The 20219-nt window shown below is 22.3% G+C and overlaps 1 long non-coding RNA gene across 2 annotated transcripts in view; it reads right to left on the bottom strand.

Moving 5' to 3' along the window:
* The window catches only part of LOC147658329 (uncharacterized), a 123226-nt gene extending 103805 nt beyond the window's left edge, over positions 1-19421 (bottom strand). The window contains exon 1 of one of the 2 annotated variants that reach the window (XR_015290761.1): positions 19117-19421. This is a non-coding gene — a long non-coding RNA (uncharacterized LOC147658329). The remainder of the gene's footprint in view (positions 1-19116) is intronic. The other variant, XR_015290760.1, reaches the window with a different exon arrangement.
* Positions 19422-20219: the final 798 nt, after the last annotated feature.

Raw genomic sequence — 20219 nt, 5'->3', positions numbered from 1 at the left:
GATGAATGTAAGAATATAAGTAATGTTATTAATTGAAACGTTAAATGCGTATATTGAAATATAAATATATATATATATGAATAGTAAAAAATTATAAGAAGGTAAATATTAAGTCTTATCACTTAATTACTATCTATACTGAAGTATTGAGGTATAGATGTTTAAAATATATAATATGAAATATTATTACTATACTTTATTAAATGATATGAAAAATAATTGAACTTATCTAGCAAAGAATTCAAAGAAAAAAATCACAAAGATCATATATATTTCATATATATTTCAGATCATATATACATTTAAAACACTATATTATCTGAAAAGAAAATTACAATAAAAATAAATGGCATATCTAGTCATAAAAGATATGATCATCTTCATGTAATAACAAAAAATGATAAATATATGTACAAATTAATATAAAAATGGTATCAAAAATATGATGTATATTACTTTAAAATAGATTAATGTGTAGCGAAGGCATAATGTTTATGATTCATACTATTAGAAATAGATTAAACATGATAATTAAAATTTTTCATTTCATAAAGTGAAAAAAAATTTTTGCCTTAGAAAAGAATATAATACAAAGAAACAATTATTGGTTTACATTATTATATTAAAGAATATATAAATTTGATAAGTAAAGATTGATCGAATTTGATTTTTAATGATAAGTTATATTAAAACTGAAGATAATGTACAAACATTTGTTTAATAGAATAATAGAAAGTATTTTATGAAAAATTATCAAATTTAAAAAAAAAATACTTACCCAAAATTATCCATGATTTAAAGCTGCATGGCAAAGCAAATAAATAAAAATTATGTATTGTTTATAAAAATATTAATTCACAAATATATGTATATACATATTCTAGATTTTTTTCTCAACTTTAATTTTATTGAAAATTGACTTTAATATTTGAAACATTTTTTATTAATAATAATGTCAAGAAAGAAAATAATAAAAATTTTTATAACAAACGATATCAAAATAGTAAAATAGTCTGCGAATAATTTCATTTTAAATTTAATTAAAAATTTATATTCTTAAAAACTTATATAAAGAAAATTAAAGAAACTAGTTTATGAACAGAAATCACAATATAAATATAATCTTTGAAAAGTCATAAAATTATTGTGGCAAGAAATTTTCAAAAATTATAAAAATCTAATTTCTTTTGTTTAACAATGTATTAAAACTATCATATGTACATGAGAAAATATTACCCAAATATTAATGAAATATTTTTTTATCATATTTAATTGAAAATTTTTTCTCCAGATTTGCATTAATTAAAAATATTTTTCCATACAATATTTTGTTTATTTTCTTTTTTCTTTTAAGTAATTAAATAATAATAATTTCTATATATTGTTTATATTATTACATAATTCTCTTAGCTTTTCAGATAATTTAAATATAATATTACATTATATAAATACATAACATAAAATAGTATTTATCATTATAAATTTTTAGCTTATATTATTGAATGTGGTCGAAAGTTTTTTGCTAACATGATTCTTTAAAAATTTGTCAATGTAATCAAATTTACTAATACAAAAAGTGTATATTTACTGAAGTCACAAAATTTTTTAAACTTATGAATCATTTCTATATTAATTTAGATCATTTTCAGCATTAATTATCTCTCATAACCAATTTTCCATATTATGTATGAGCATCTAACATTTTTTTCTTTAGAATTCCATATTTCCATTATTTTTCTTTTAATTAATAGAACTTTTTACTTTTGATGTTATTTCGTAATTTTGAATTCTTCTATTTATTTTAATCTATAAATGTTCTTCAATTGAGATAAGGTTAAACTTTGAGAAGATTTAAAATAAGAAGCATATTATAAAATCTGGATCTATTTCAAGCAGAATATTTTGAACTATTCTAAAGATAAAGATAAAAATTTTTTAACAAACACTTAATTGGATTTTTTTTTAATTTTACGTTAAAATTTTAAGATTATATTTATTTAAAATTTAAAATATATTTATCTCATGAAAATAAAATTTTTGCTTCCATTCGTTGCTATATAAACTATATATAATATAGTTCATCTGATTCAAAAAGATTTAATTTATTCTCATTTGAAAGGATGACTTCATTTTAGAAACTTGTTCACGTCCGCAACAATATTATTGTAATTATGACGGAGGATTGTTAAGTGCAAATATATGTCGAATGTTCTTTCGACTAAGGTGTGTATGTATATATAAAAAAGTTGATCTGGTGACTGTTAAAGTATTTCTTAAATATGAGTGGACTGTATAAGCGGTTACACATGCTGTATCTATAAGAGACCAGGATCTCTCACAATATCACAATATTTATTGTCATATTCGGCGATTAGACTACGACATGGTGATCACCATGAACCTCATTTATCTTTGAAGCTCGTGCATTCAGAAAATCTTTTCCTAATTGAATTACGAGGATCTCAGTTTTTCGGTGAGGCACAATAGTAACTAATAACATCGGGATCAATGATTCGCGACATCCTCAATTTAAACGAAAATTCCTCGAATTAGAATGATATTGGTTGTCATTGAGTCAGTCGTATCTGGAATGTCATCCTTGGAATTGAGTTCCGCTCCAGCTAGATTATATCTGAAATTAAACCGTGATCGCAGATCGGATCTTCGGTGTTAATCCGAGTTTGACAGTCGTGGCAATAGAAATATTACTTTCAAAGTTTTTGAATTTTGTAAGTATGGAATATGAAAATGAAATTAATTCAAGTGAAGAAGAGTTTGATTTTTCGTTATTGAATGATGAAATTACTTTTATTCATAAAGAAATTAACGATAGAGAAAGTGATGAAGATGGAGATAAAGTAAGAGATATAAGAAGAAAAATAAAAATAATAGATAGTGAGTATAAAAGCAATAGTTCAAGTGAAAATATCGCAAAAGACATAGAAAGTTCCGAATGGATAACACGTACAGAATCAAAAGATATACCGTGAAGAATACAATTTGTACACGGCGAAAATTCTGCAGAACTGCAAGTATCTTCAAGTATAAATGAACCATTAGATTTGTTTAAATTGTTTTTTACTGATGAACTTATTAATGAAATAATGAAACAAATAATTATGCAAGAAAAGAATTAGAAGGAAAAGTATTATCATTGTATTCGATAAGACGATCTTGGCATAATGTGACTATCGAAGAATTTTGGAGATTTATTGGAGTTATAATAATTATGGGAACTATGCCTTTAGCAAATTTACAAGAATATTGGTCAAGAAATTATATTATATATTTATTCTTTTTTATTCACATACATTTACGAGAAATAGATTTAACCAGATTTTTTGGATGCTTCATTTAAAAACAATTTCGACGCAAGATACAAATCCAAAAACACGTTTGCTTTGTCTATTATATAAACTCAACATTTTTAAATTATTTTATACCGGGAGAGTAAATTTGTGTGGATGAATCCATTATCAAATTCAAAGATCGGATATCATTCATTACTTATAATCCAAAGAAACCAACCAAATGGGGTATAAGAGTTTATACGATGACAGACTCAAATACTATATTTGTGATATTTTACCCTATTATGGATCTTTTACAACAGAGAAATTAATAAGACCAGATCTTTCTATATCAAGCAGAATTCCGTTACACCTTTACAAAAAGTTATTAGATAAAATTCTTGGCGCTCAAGGACATCATATATTTACAGATAGATAGTACACAAGTTATACTTTAGCTAAAGAATTATATAAATTGAAATGAACTTAACAGAAACGATTTCAACAAATAGAAAGATCTTGTCAAATTTAATAAAAAAACCGAAAGTCAATAATAAATCCACAGTAGCATATCGCAAAAATGATATTTTACTTCTAGCATGGAAAGATAAAAGAATTGTCACCACTTTGATAACTTGGGATAATGCAGGAATTACACATGTAAAAAGAATCTTACGAGGTAGTGTTGAAATTAATATAAAAAAACCTAATATAATTACAAATTATAAAAAATATAGGTGTTGATCGAGCGGATCAATATGCTTTAACATATTGTTTTTTAAGGAAGTCATTAAAGTGGTGGCGAAAACTATTCTTTTGGGGTTTAGAAATATGTTTAATCAACTCGTATATTTTATATAAATCAGTAAAAAAAGAGAGAAACGATCGGCCACTTACTAATTTACAATATATAAAAACTTTAGTTAACCAAGGGGGATGAGATTTTCACCAGACTCAAGCATCCACTTCTTCTTCCAATATTGATGAAATTCGTTTGAATGGAAAATTATACGTTATATTAACAGGAATTAAAAAAGAGAAAATTGAATCTTTTATAACTGATATAATATTAAATTTATTATTGCTAAAATAAATGAATTCTTTAATATAATACAGAACAAATAAATACAATTTAATAAAATTCCATAATTTTGAATTTAATGATTCTATAATTTTAAATAATAAAATAATTATTTTGATTATGAAAACGTGCATATAATAATATTATGGACGACAGTGTATGTACACAGATTAATCGGATGTAAGTATCGCGTTCATCAATGCGTGTCATTGCTTAATATTTAAAAATTTTCTTTTAACGGAGAAAATTTTCTTTCCAATTATCTATTTATATAATTTCGATGGAACTTTTTTATTAGTAATAGATAATTTATATGTATGTGATAGATAAGTACTATTGAAAACATTAATTTCATTGTTACATTTTTGTTTGTTTGTTTCTCATTTATTTTTTCTCTTTCTTTTCTTCTTTTTTTTTCATTTTCTTTCCTGATATTCTAATGACGTAAATAAATGTATGATATGATTAATTTATATATATACATATATAATCTGTTATGGTCAATTAATGTGATTAATTTCAGTTAAGTTTCTATATGTGATTTTTACATTATATGAGTAATAACCTGTCTACCTTTCTTTTGCGTAAAACATGTATCTGACTGAAAGAAAAAAGAAATAGTATATTAGGATGACAAATTATTATTGTGAAATTTGGCGAACTTTTTTTAGTTCCAAGTTATAATTCAACTAGGAGAAGATTTATTATCGCAATAAATTTCTGGATTCTGAAGATAATTACGACCATTATCAAAAGTTTCCGATTAGATTTGATTAAATTTGTGTCACAATTATAAATATTATAACTAATTCATATTGTTAATATGATAGTACTCTAAAATTAATGAAAAAAGAGAGTTTAATATAGAATGTATAGTATAGAATTAGTATAGAATGAAATTTAAGAATATTTAAAAAATACAAAAGTTATAAGAATAAATTAGAAATTATTACTTATAATTAAAAAGAAAAAGAAAAAAAATAATTTATCGTATGAAAAAAAGATTTTTATATGTGACGACTTGAAAATTTCAATATTTTTCATAAAATATTCCATTAATTCTTCAAATGTTTTACATCATTAGTTACAATACATTTGTCATAAAAAATCATATTCAATTAATATCTTTTCCATTCAATTTATATGTTCCTTACGCTGAAAAATGTAATCGTTTTTTAAATATTTTTTTGCGATGGAAAGTTTTATTTTCGTATTTCAAAACGAAAATCTGAATTCCTTTAATCTAATTGTGTGATCATAAATATTATATGTCTATAGTTTATTAATCTATTCTGAATATATCTCATATTTTTAACAATAAATTAATTTGCATGCAATATTCTGTGATTTGGTTTCATTGTTACATGGTCACATTGTTTTATAATTAAATATGCTGTCTGTTTCATTAGATTTTTTTCAAATAATTGATGATATTTTGACTATAACGTTTACACACTGATTTTTTTTAATCAATAGAAAAGTTCAATTATTTTTCTTTTTATACCATCTAATAAAAAAGTAGTCGCTATAGTAATATGCTGCATTAATGCAGATTAAATGTATATGTCTTTTCTTAAATTATTTTTTTTTATTATTTGCTGTATATATTTATTGTTCTATGTTAATTGACTTTTTCTATCATTCTGAATAAAAAATTGAAATGTATAATATCAAAAAAATCAATATTTCGTAAAATATTTCAAGTTTTATTCAATATTCTAATTCAGTATCGTTGAAATATCAGATAATTTCTTATTATCATATCAATTCATATTTCCTTTTTCATAATACACAAAAAAAAAAATACTATTTCTTGGAATTCATATTATCCGATTATTATGTGAAGTTTCATCAGAAATGCGATAATGCAGTATCAATAATTTGCAATACTAATAGAATAGTAAAGTATCCGTTGATAATGTCCACTATAACTCCAACATTTTTCTAAAGCTATAATATATAATAATAAAATTGATTTATTACAAAATTCGCTGACAACAAAATTCTAATTTAAATGATCAATGGTAAAATTCATATGTTAATAAAAAATTTTCGTTGTCACTAAACGAAAGAATTCATAATATTCTAAAAGTTCTGTTACTTCGAAATTACAAAGTTTAATAGCTCAACAAATTTTAATATAAAGGGTAAATTTTAATATAAAAGAAAAATTCCGAAATGCAAAAGATTTTGAGGTTTGAGAAAGAATCTAAAAGTTCGATGGTTTAAAGAGTTCTTAAATATAAAAGATTCTAAGATTAAAAAACTTCTGATTTAACAAGTTCTGATTTCTTTGAATTCTATAAAAACATTCGTGTTTTTCAAAATCCCTCCCATGCTCGCATTGCGAGATCGCGGATCTTCGGCATGTAAACGACTATGGATCAATTTCCTGTTTGAGCGACATTCCCAATCCAAAATTTCTAGAATTAGAGATGCTATACCACTCACAAAATTCACTGTTCTCAAAAATTGACTCATGAACATTTGTAATAATTTTTCTCTAATAAGATGATGTTGATTACCGTTGAGATTGATATAACTGATAAACTATTTCAAGTTCTAAAATTATGTTTACATTTCAGCATCGAAATTTCTGAAACATATACAATTTCAAAAATCTTTTAAATTTCTTTCTCAAAAATGCACATTTGTTTAATATCCTCAAGATATTTGAATAATATATATAATAAAACAGTCAATGAATGAGCATCATTATACCAATTACGTAATCGTCATAATGTATAATTTATTAACAATATTTGTTATTATTTTTCTTTTGAAAAAATTTTCAGAAGATTATCAAACGTCATTTGAATATTGAAAAAAAAAAACATTCGAAAATCTCAAAAACTATAGATATTTTTAATGATTAATTTTTATACTGTTGCATCTTAAAATCATTTCATTTTATTTTTTTTTTTTAATTTTTATTTTGTTTCCTTCATAATTCGTCTCATCCTATCCTAAAAATTTAATTCAATTATTATTCTTTTTAAATAAAATTGCAAATAAAAATTAGTGTAATTTCTATCAATTTCTATCAATTGAACAAATTCATTTATAGAATTTTTATATAACTTGAAATTTTGATGCAAGTTTGCACGAATGACAATATTATATTTTAATTAAACAATTTAATAATGTTCCCGTATTTTGAAAAGAAATCACGAAATAAGAGAATAAATTGATATTTTTAAATTATTTCTCAAAATAAACTTGTAAAGTTTTCTAAATTTGATAAAAAATATTTTTCAATATTTTTCATTATTCTTTATTATTCTTATTTTCATTATTTCTATTATTTCATATATCTAAAAATAAATAACATTGCATTTTTTCGTTTTATAATTATAATACAATTAAACGGAAGCGTTCGTGGCTGAAAATACTTAAATTTAAAAAATAAAATAAAAAAAAATATTTCAAGACTTCCTGTTATTGAATATTAAAAATTTTAGATTTCAGTGAATGACAATGAATTCTATTTGAATTAAACATTTCCCGTGTTACGATCGAGTTATACATTCATTTAAAATTCAATTAATCAAATACAATTTCTATTCTGAAGTAAAAACAGTTCTGGTTTGAATAACTATTGTCCAGATTACTATTTACAAACTAATTCTTAATTTAAATGAATAATGTAAATAAAACGAAAATAATGTAAGAAGAATTATTTTTGACTTGATGTTAGAAAAAGCAATCATAATACTTTTACATTATAAATTAATTAATTAAACGCAATAAAACGCAATAAATGCAGGAAAACAAGCGGGGAATTTCATGATTCTAATAATTAATTTCACTACGGTTCGTAGTAATTAATTAAATTGCCTTTTACTTCAAATAGCGTTAAAAAAAAATTAGACTAGATATAAAAAATTTAGGAGCAAGGAGAAGAAATGTTGAAGCAAATTTTTACGATACGAATTTCTAAAAAGACGAATATTATTTAATATTAATTTTTTATTAATATTATTAAATTATTATTATACTTTTTATAATTTTCCAATGAACTTTTATTCGAAATTAGTTAAATAGTTTTCTTAATTTTGAATCGTAATGTCATTTGTTCAAGATAAACTGACTTCTGGTTTATTTGTTCGAAAATGCAATAATATAATTATGAATTTTAATTAATGTATTATAATCTACATTAAAAAAATGAAACATCTAATATTATTAATTCTTTAAAATAAAATCATATTTATCATTTATAAGGCAAGATTTTGCAACTAAAGAAAATAAATTGAAAAAAAATTAATTTGAAATTTTTTATAATATAAGATTATTAATTAATAAATCAATTTTTTTTATGATTTATATTTGAATCTCATGTTTTTTTATTATTATATATATTGTTTATCTATTATTTAACAAATTTTGAATTATAATATTTTTCTTAATCGAAAAATAATAAATATAAGCATCTTTTATGTAATGAATAATCTCTTAATTTATTTAATTTCTTGCACACAGTTTTAATTATGTGTAATTTACATCCTTTTTTTGTCATCCATTATTAATTAATCCTTATAAAAAAAACAATAATTAATTCAATAACTTAAAGATATCTTATGAATATATTAACGAATATAAAAAGTTTCTGTCGTATAGAAAAAATGGTAACAATCCAAAAGTAATAATAAAAATTATTTTTCATTCAGAAGAAAGGATTATTCTCAATATTTTTTATTTTATGAAATTTTTTCCTTCCTTTTTTTAATAAATCAATTTTTTAAATTTTTCATCTCTAAAATCTTTTTCTTTTAAAAAGATTCATTATACAATAATAGAATCTATACTACTGACATAATTCCTCATATTAATTCGAATTCCTCTATGACTTTTTTCAATTTCTCCGATAACATTAATTTTAATAATTAAAAATTAGGAAAAATTATGGTAGAAAAACGCGTAGCTTCGTTTGTAAACCGCGTCTTTTCAAATGAAATGAATAATGAAACTAATAAAATTCCAGAAGAAACAAAGAGATCCATGTTCCAAGCTAAATTTACATAAAGATATCCAAGACAAGAAATTGTGCACGGTTTACGCTCACTGAATACATTTAGTACTTTAGCGATAGAGTTAACACGAGATTTCGAGTTTTCAACTCTAACAATAAGAGTGCAAACTTTAGATGAATTGGATAGAAACTCTAGAAAATTTAATAATAATTTAAGAAAATTTAAGAAAAAATTAATAATACCAAAATTAATTTAGTGATTAGATAAAAAAATAAGCTAATTTTATTGAATATTCCATTTGCCACACTTGCTTTATGAAATATTATTATTCCTAAGCACTTATTGCTCTCGAGATTTATAAGCAGTTTGTTCGAGAAAGTTCTCCAAAGAAGATCCTTTCCTGTTTTTATGGCAGGCCTCTGTTGAACCCGAACAAAGAGTGGTGTTTGCTGGAGGATTAGTTTTGAGGATCTGGTCGGCACATGTGATTGCACATTTCTGCCTGATTGAGCACATCTCCAGACCACGTATTCCAGACTGACTCAACGATGGCATTATTCTGGTTCGAGGAGGCCTGTGACAGGGATGCGTTGACCTGTTTCCGCTTGTCTTAGGATCTTTATATACAGATCACCACCCAAGCGAAGAATTTTCCTCAAACTTGGGGATATCGCGAGTCAGGCATTGGTGGTTATTGCTTATTGGCGTGCCCTAATTGAACTAGGAAGGAGTTTATTTCGCCTCGAATACGATTGTCTATCGTCACTTGCAAATAGAGTCTCACTGGCAATCGCGTCGTAGTCTGACCGCCGGATACGACAATTATATAGTTTGTGAATACATCATGCTCTGACATGTATTCCATCGGATACGATTACCTATTGCGATATTGTGAATAGACAAGCGCTCGAGTAACTTATATACAATCCACATAATTAAGAAGTATACTTGTTACGACTAAAGAGCATTCGACAATTATTAATTTATATCCATCAAATCAGTACAATACTATTATTGGGAAAGCGAACAATTATTTTATATGATCGTAATTGAAATAACAGAATTTTTTACTCGAAAATAAACTTCTCTGCAATTTGAACGGCGAAAATATTTATTTATGTTTGATTTTTTTTAAATATCTTCATAAATAGATTCCTAAATTTTATAAAGTGTAGAATAATATATTATCAAATGGTTAGATTTTTTTATCTAAAATTAGACCGTGATCGCGGATTGAACTATATTTTCGGCGTTAATTCGAGTTTGACAATCGTGGCAATATTATTTTCAAAGTTTTTGAGTTTTGTAAGCATGGAATACGGTAATGAAATTAATTCAAGCGAAAATGAATTTGATTTTTCATTATTAAATAACGAAATTATTTCTATTCATTAAAAAACTGACGATAGAAGGAAAATAGTGATAAAAATGATGTAAAAGAGATGTAGTATAAGAAGATGAAAAATAAGTATAATAGACAATGAATGTGAGAAGACGTTATTGGATACTTGTTGTGATACTTGCCTTGACAAACCGATGATGCATCTTGATAATTACTTTATTATTAAAATATCACACAAAACAAAACTTTTATATTCAACAATTTTCTTTTTTTATATATAAAGATACATAAAATATTAAAATATAAAAGTTTTATACGTTAATTTATATGTGAAATCATTTTAAGTTAGATAAAAAATTCATGTTAGATAAAATCCAATATTGTTTTATACCATGTTTTTAGTTAATATATATTATTGTATTATTTTTATAATAATTATATATTTTAATAAAAAAATATTTTTAATAATTATATATTTTAATAAAAAAATATTTTTAATAATTATATATTTTAATAAAAAATATTTTTAATAATTATATATTTTAATATAATTATATTTTAATAATTAGATAAAAAGAAATTTCGAAAATTTATTTAATATTTTTTCATTTTTATCCTTTTTTTTATTAATATTAATATTAATACATTTTAATTTGAATTGTTATAACATAATAATCTATCATTTTTTTAATAATGAATATATTTTTTGTTAAGTAGTTTCCTATATATTATACTTTATCGTAATATACATATTATTGAATTAATTTTTTCCTACATATTTTAATAAATAATAAATGAGTGAAGACTGCATTATTTAACACACGTTAAAATGACAAAGATGCTACTTGTATTTGCAAAGATATATATTTTATTATGTCGTATGAAAGTGTATCTAACTATTTTAGGATCCTCAAAGTTAAAAATTAAAAAAATATTTTGAATATCTTGAATATATTTATAAAATAAATTTTTTTTATTTAATTTAATATATTCGATGCGATTTATTATTTTTTATTATTCACAATTATAATATTTTAATATTATTTTATAAATTGTAATAATCTTTCTTCTGAATAATTTATAACAAATAAACAAAAGATGTAGTTTTAAATTGAATTTAAAAAATACAATAAAACATTAATAATTGAAATATACATTGTAATAATGAATAACAAAATAAGATCACATCAATAAGTTAAACTGAATAAAAAATAAAAATACATAAAAATATTGATGAGATATTAAAAATATTTTCATACTTTTTATCTTTGTAAGATATTGAAGATCAATAAATTCGTTTTAATATATTTTAATATAATATAAATATTTTCATGTTGTAGATATAAAGAAAAAATTAATATTATAAACTTTTATATTGATCGAAGGAGATTGCAAATCTTTTTCCTATTTTTTTTATATTTATTTTAAAGAAAAAGAAAACAATATTACAAAATGCATATTTAAATGCGCATATTTACAAAAAAAACTGAATTTAAATAACTGATACATAAAAAAAGAATTCTTTTTGTGTATCAATAATGTAACAAAAATTTCACTTTCATTATAAAAATATATTTTAAAACTTACGAGAAATAATACTTATCGATAATTAATCAAGAACAAAGAACATATTAGATTATGACAAATCCAAATGATGAGAAATGATGAAATGATGAGAAATTTTTCTAAAAAACTTCATTATTTTTATAAATGAGAATATCTTTTTTTTTAATTATTAATTATTTATCTTAAATTTTATATCATTATTATTGATACAATATGTACTTTCTAATAAAAATATACTCTATATTATTTGTAAAAAATTTGTAAAAAAATAAAAAAATAACGACATTTTTCAAATTTTTATTTATAGTATAATAAAAATAAATAATTAATTATTTTTATGATTGTATTATTATTACGATATTATGGAAAACTCATCAGCATTAATAATATAAGCTGTTCTTTGATTTCTTACAACTGTAATGGATTAATAGAATTTAATTTTTGAATATTGAAATGGTAAAAATTTTATAAAAATTTCTTCTTTTTTTTCTTTTTAATTTTCTTTTAACTTTTAAATTAAAATACTTGTAAGATAAATGTTTAAAATGCCCGTTTTAAGGCTTTCTCAGTGTTCTCTGGCGTGTAAGATATGATACGATCGATACAAGTACATATATGTGTGGATTGAAAGAATAAAATCCTTTAATATTATCCATAAAGATTATAGATAATAAATCCATTTATTAAGATATTTTTCCGTTGATACGTGCGATACTTTATATACTCTTAACAATAGCAATATAAAATTAAATTTTCCTTCATTTCAAATATATATACTTTTTATGTTTCGAGAATCTGTAATGATTGATAGTGTTAGTAGAGCTAATCTGTTTGTAGAGCCGTTGTATATATTAATAAAATTAATTTATTATTAAGTTCGTTGTTAAGAAAGTTTTATTTTAAACAATCAATTAAAGTTCATATGCTAATGAAAGTTTACATTGTCATTGAATGAATTCACGAGGTTTTAAAAATTTTGTTAGTTTGAGATTACGAAATTCAAAAATTCAGACGCATTTTAATAATTCGAATTTAAATTGTTCTAACAGTTCAATAAGTAAGAACGTTTTCTTAGTTTAAATTATTCAATAGTTCAAGATTTGAAGAGTATCTATCGTTTAAAAAATTCTGAAAATAAACAAAATGGTTTAAAAAGTTTTAATTTTTCCTCAAGTTTTATCAAATATTCGCGCTTTCTAAAATTCCTTCCACGCTCATCTTGCAAAATTACAGATTCTTAGTGAGTCACATAAGCAATCTTACAATGTGACTAGTTCCTTGATTGAGCAATCCTATACCACAACACATTTAAAGAAAATTCCTAAAAGCTAAGCAATTATACAGTCTACTGTCCTCACAAAATTGTTTCGTAGATCAGTTGATTAATAATAATTTTTCTCAATTACGATGATGCTGATTTGATTGAAATTGGCATAGTTGAAAAATATTATCTTAAGTCTTAAAATTAGGTCTACAATTCAGCCACACCTGAATATTTCTAAAACATATACAATTCCAAGGGTCTTTTAAATTCTTCTCTTAAAAATTGTCCTAATATCATTTTGTATCATTTTTTGTCTTAACAAATAATAATTAAATAATTTATAAAAGAAAATATTATTTTATATTATTATATATTTATAAATCATCATTCTTGATTGTATTATAATTAATCAATTATATAATCAAAACAATATAAATTTCATAATATTATATTAGAATTGAAGGTCACTTTCATCTTTCGATCATTAAATTTCGTACAAATAAATTTTACTACTACAAATGAAATGCAAATGATATAAAAATTAATTTCATATAAAATTAAAATCAATTCCGGTATATCGGTCTAAAACACTACATCAAAGAGAGAAAATACGAATGAAACTAGTAAAGACACAAAGAAATAAAATCAAAATGATGTAATTTAAAAGAGGATGAAAATAGTTTTGGAAACATTATGGAACACAAAGCTTTAAAAAAATATTCGTACAAACTCGTAATTCTTTATATGACGCAATACTTTTCGCGATAAATAAAGAAAATAAGAACAAATTATGAAAAAAAATGTTTTAATATATGGTTTTTTCCTGATGCGTTAATCTATTTACTATAATATTTAGAATTATAGGATTTAAATTATTGTCAGCGATATTTATTTATTTATTAATAAAAGTTTATAAATGCATAGTAAAAAAAATTATTTAAGTAAAATTGAAATTTATAACAGCATAGAAACATATATATACATATATTTGCGTGCCATATATTCTTTGAATTTCAAAATTAATATAATTCTATTAGTTTTTTATTAAAAAATAGAAATATAGAAAACGCAACTATGTAATTAAAAAATAGGAAAAATTTGGCACTAAAAAATAATAATTTTTCTATACAATTTATTAGAAATAATAAAATAATTAATAATAGAATCACAACTATTGGATGAATGTAATATAAATATATGGAGAGAGATTTTTTGACAATTATATGGATTCACTTTAGAATTATTTACAAATTTTAATTAATTGGTAATTAATTCATATTTAAAATATTTTTATCTTATTAAAAAGAATTTGAAGCAATATTTTGTTTTTTAAAATGAGACGACTTTTTAATCAAATAACGATAAAGTTAAATTCCATTTTATATGATTTTCTGTTTTCTTTGATGATTAATCTTTGTATGAAATAATTATATAAAATTAACTGAATAAAATATAAAAATTTATTATTTGTTGACTACAATTAATTATCATTGAAATATTTAAAAATTGATTGTTAAGTCGTGATTAAAAATATGAATTTCAAGAATTTATGAAAACTTAATAAAACTTAGTAGAGAATGAGATTTAGAAAATATAAATAACTGAAATAGTATTTTCAAATACATTGACCTTATAATTAATTTTTTATTTTTAATTTATAATTAATACTAATTAAAAAAAGACTTGCTTATTAAAAAGAGAAAGTTGATTATTTTAGGTATGTATTTATAATATAGATAAGAACAACAAATAAAATTTATAATTTTTTTTATAATTTTTATTAGCATTTTTGATAATATGTGAAATAAATTTTTCATAACTTAATGATTTTCTCTTTTCATAACTAATAGACTCTATTGACGTTGTTCTCTTTTATGTAAAAAAAAAATTATGTATAAACGTCCGTGTGAATAAAAGAATATATTTTGAAGTGGAAAAAGAGATAGACAAACATGAAAATTATTATAATGCTTCGAGAGAAGACTTTCAGTTCTAGTTTCCACACTTTGTTAGTTGAAATCGATTATATGAAATAAAATTTAATGGAACGAAAAACATGGGACAGTGATTAATGATACACGAAAAATAATTGCTCGAGAAATTTAAATGAGACAAGATAGTTTCATAGGACACGAAACAGAAACTTTGTTCCTAAATTTGTGTCATTGTGTTAAATTTCATTTTATAACACATTTAATGACAGGGCACTTTTAGCACACTCGAAAAAGATAATACAATTTTTTCTCAAAACTTGCAATCTTAAGAAATCTTACTTGATTGTTGAAATAATGACACGTATATTTTTATTAAGAATTTTATAATGAGAAGTTTTACACAATTTGTGTGAATATAAGGCATTTTTTTTTTAGAATTCCTTAAGGATTTATTAGTTAATAATATATACAATATATTTTACTATTTTTAAGGATGTATTTTAAAGCAAGAATCAAAAATAATATTTACAAAAAATTTTAAAAATCAAAAAGTTTTATTAAAAAAAATGTTTTTCAAAAAAATTTTTAAGATTAAAAAATATCGATTTTTAAAAATTTATAAAAAATCATTATAATAATTGAAAATTTTTTCCTTAAAATAAAATTGCAAAAACTATTTATACAATGTATATACAATGATTTTCCCTTGTCAATCTATTATACTACTATATTGCTATAATTAACTTCTTATTGAATAACATTAATAACTAAAATAAATTTTATAAATTAGATTATGAAATGTAATCTATTTTAATCTATAAGTATTTCTTTTAAAATACATTATGAATTTCTTATTATTAACTTAATAATATTATTTTATTTTAAATTAATTTTATTATCTATATACACAAATTTTTTTGTAGAACATTATAAAATAAATATTTTTAAGATATTAATATTAGTCAATCTTAATTCTCTCGATATGAATTTCGGAACTATTTCCAAATTAGATAAATATACAATTATAAACAAAAGAAGACAAATAGCAAGTTAAAATCCAATAAATTTCTCAATTTTATTTTTCAAAAAAATTTATAAATCATAAATTTATATTTGAATCTATTGCTTGTAATTTATTATGTTATGATATGATATTAAGAATATCAATTTCTTTTTAAATTAATATGCTCAATATATGAATAATTATTGAATTATTGAATCATGTTGAAAAATAAATTTCTCATTCAAATCCAGTTTTTATTAGAGTCTCTTCAAAATTTATCATATTAATATTCATCTATTATTTTTTGATATTATTCATTCATGATTTTATTAAGATCTAATTTTTTAGTTCATTTATAGGAAACATTTTTTGTACATTTTATAAATTAAATGCACGAATATAATAAATACTTTCTGTGATGTCTCATTTTTTCTTAAATTTTAATTTTGTAATGCAATTATCTTTCAATATTTCCTCTTATCTTCTATCCAATTTTCATTCCATATCAAATTCTGAATTAAAATCAAAATTTGAGTTGTCGTAATAAAAAAAAATAAGATATAAAAAAATAAAATAATACTTTAAGAAATTATTTAGTACATTAATGAGATTTGATCATTAAAATCATGATAATATTTTTCCTGGAAAGAGATTAATTTCATAATTACTTTGTTTTTAAAATATACCGCTTGCAAAAATTCAAAACAACAGTATACATATATATTATATTTAGACATCGTAGAAATCAACGTAAAATAAAAAATACATAAAAGGATAAATAAATAAATACTTGTTCTTATGAATTTTCGAACAAAAAATAATCTGAAATTTAAAAATTCAGACAATTATATTCTCAAATGTTTATTAAAAATTTTATAAGAAGGAATTTCAACAATTGACAATAAATATAGAAATATATATAACGATATAATATCCTTAATTTATATTATAATTTAATATAAACACAATTTAAACATACATGTATCATTTATCGTTTCAAAACTGTATTCGGTGCATACGAAATAGTTTTCTCAATTAATAATCATGTTGTTTAACACGAGATATACAGTGAATGAAAAAACAAAGAAAAATGATTTTGAATAATAAAATGTACTTTGTTTTTATACATTTTACATAGTTTCATTAATAAGATTAAACTATGGTCGTAGAGAGAAGGGAAAGAAAAAACTTTGGATAACAAATGTAAGAATTAAGAAGAATCTGCATCGATTATTCTGTAATTATAAAATAAGTTTTCATGATTATTCTAAATATTATTAAATATTATCTAATATATAGATAGATTGGCATAATAAACAAAATCATTTTATGTGCTCCATTCTATTCTTTGCCTATAAAGAATAGGAGAAATTTACGAATTCTGAAAAATTTTCTTCGAATTTATTCGATCGAATTCTTAATCGTAAATGAAAGTATAAAAAATGGAATTGGATAATTATAGAGAAAAATTTCAAGCTTCTATGCGCCATTTTTATGTTTTAATATCTTTTTTATTATATCGCACAATTTAATTCAACATGATTAATGAATTCGTTATAGCCACTTTTTTCTCTAACTAGAAAATCAATTTCAAAGTTGGATGTTCAATGTATTTCGATATAACTTCCTTTATCAAAGAAAGAAAAAAAAAAATCAAAATTGAACATTTTTATGCGATCACAAGTGAAATCACAAAAAGTGAAAAGAAGAAAAATCTGAAAATTAATTTAATGAACTTATTATCATTCTTTATTTGCTCCAAATCTCTACACAAGTAGATCTCTACAAAGTAGATCCTATCCATTCCAAAATGTTGCATGTAAAGCCAAAATAAAACGAAATAAAAATTTGCTATGTACTTTTTTTTTGATATTGTTCTATTTTCAAAATCTATTATTAGATTGTTTTCATAAAGTAAGGACGTGTTAATCAGCATTGTTATTTTAATAATTAACATAAATTAAAAGTCATAATGAGATAAATAGAAAGAAGTAATTGGAGCAATGAAATATGAAAATATCTATTTAAAATAATTTCGAAAATCGACGTAATAAAACTTTGGTAAAATATATACGAAAAATATGACTTTATAAAATGTCGAAATTTTTCTTTTATGCATTCATGAAGCAGTTCGTAAATGCAAAATCTATTCGAAAACTTGTTTACAAGGATGCGAAACAGGAAAACGTGCAATCTATCTGAACGTCAGTTATCATTGAAAAACAAATAGGAAGAGAAATAGTGCTGCTTCGTTTGTGTAACAGTGCCAAAAACTCGATGAGATAATGCACGTGGTCGCGTGTACATACAAATAAAAAAAAATATTGACCGCAATAGAATTGTGAAATCTCGCAAAAATTTGTGTAGCTTAAAACAATTTCTTATCATGCAATTTTATTTGCATGGTGTTTTGTTATTATTGCGAAATTATAAAATATAAATAAAATATCGTTATATTGTTGTGTATAGTGTATCTTTGTTAATTGATATATCTTTAATATTAATACAATGAATGTCACTGTCATTAAATTAAGATCGTATCTATTAAACATTATCTAGTGAAAAGCGAATCGAACGATTTGCGATAGTGATTTTCATTTAAAGATTATGAATTAATAATGTGATATATGTATCTGTCCGATAAATAAAAGCGATACACTAACCTTGAACGTATCCCAGCAGAAACAAACTGTACAGGATCCAATTTGATATCATCGTATTCATTGTCCGCTGGCATTTGACACTTTATTCACGATAGAATGCATTAACTTTCATCACTGTTTCACAATCACAATCATACACTGAATCGTTGGCATACGGTTAATCCTTTACTCGTTACATCTGGAAATGAGAAACTGATCCTGATCGTATCGAATTATATCGAAAGGAAGAGAAGCAATATGCGTCGAAACGATTCATATGGAGTACTGGAGCACGAACCTTCCACAAGGACTTACGAAAGCAAACTGAACCACTGTTCGCTATCTAAGGTTCGTATCTGCCGGTCTCCCTACTTCCAGCCCGCGCCCGCCACTAGCGCCACCATATCTGCACTTCATATATCCGAAGCTTTCTCACCACTATCAATCTCGTTTAACACTCTCATCCCCTCTTGGTCTTCTTTCACTCGAAATCTCACCAGACGTTTCCAACAATTCATTTACATCGTTTATTTTTCAAGAGATTTTTCTCTTGATCAACTGTTTTTATGGTAGGAGAATATTTTTAATTATTTCATCTTTCTTAAACTTTTTTATCTTTCATGTAATTTGATATTAAATATCGTTGTAAAAATTAATATTTTAATTTTTGTGGAATGAAAATTAAAAAAATATATCTATTAAATTTTCATATTTTTTTTTATAAATTTTTAATTATCTTTAATTATCGAATTTTTATCAAAATTAAGATCATAATCATTATTGATATCATTAAGAAATTTTTTATTAAATATCTAACATAAATTTATTATATTTTTTTGTCATTAAAAAATTATTTACTTAGCTTTATTTCATAATCATATTATCACATAATCTGATAAATGATATTATAAATATTTTTAATAATATATTATTAAAAATATTTTTAAAATCTCAATTCCTAAAAATACTTAATAATCAAAATTTATGTAAATATTTGTATAATGTTGTATGTATATTTTAATTTATTATATAGTTTGTTATATATATTTTAGTTTGAAAAGCATAAATTGAAGAGATTAATTAATGTATTAATTATATTTTTTTTTTAAATGAAATGTTCATGT

The sequence above is a fragment of the Apis florea genome, unplaced genomic scaffold (genome assembly GCF_048593485.1).
Source record: "Apis florea isolate Af1SG1 unplaced genomic scaffold, ASM4859348v1 contig_2291_pilon, whole genome shotgun sequence".
Classification (NCBI taxonomy): domain Eukaryota; kingdom Metazoa; phylum Arthropoda; class Insecta; order Hymenoptera; family Apidae; genus Apis; species Apis florea.
The sequence above is the reverse complement of the archived record's forward strand: the minus strand, read 5'-3'. Positions and strand labels throughout refer to the sequence as shown.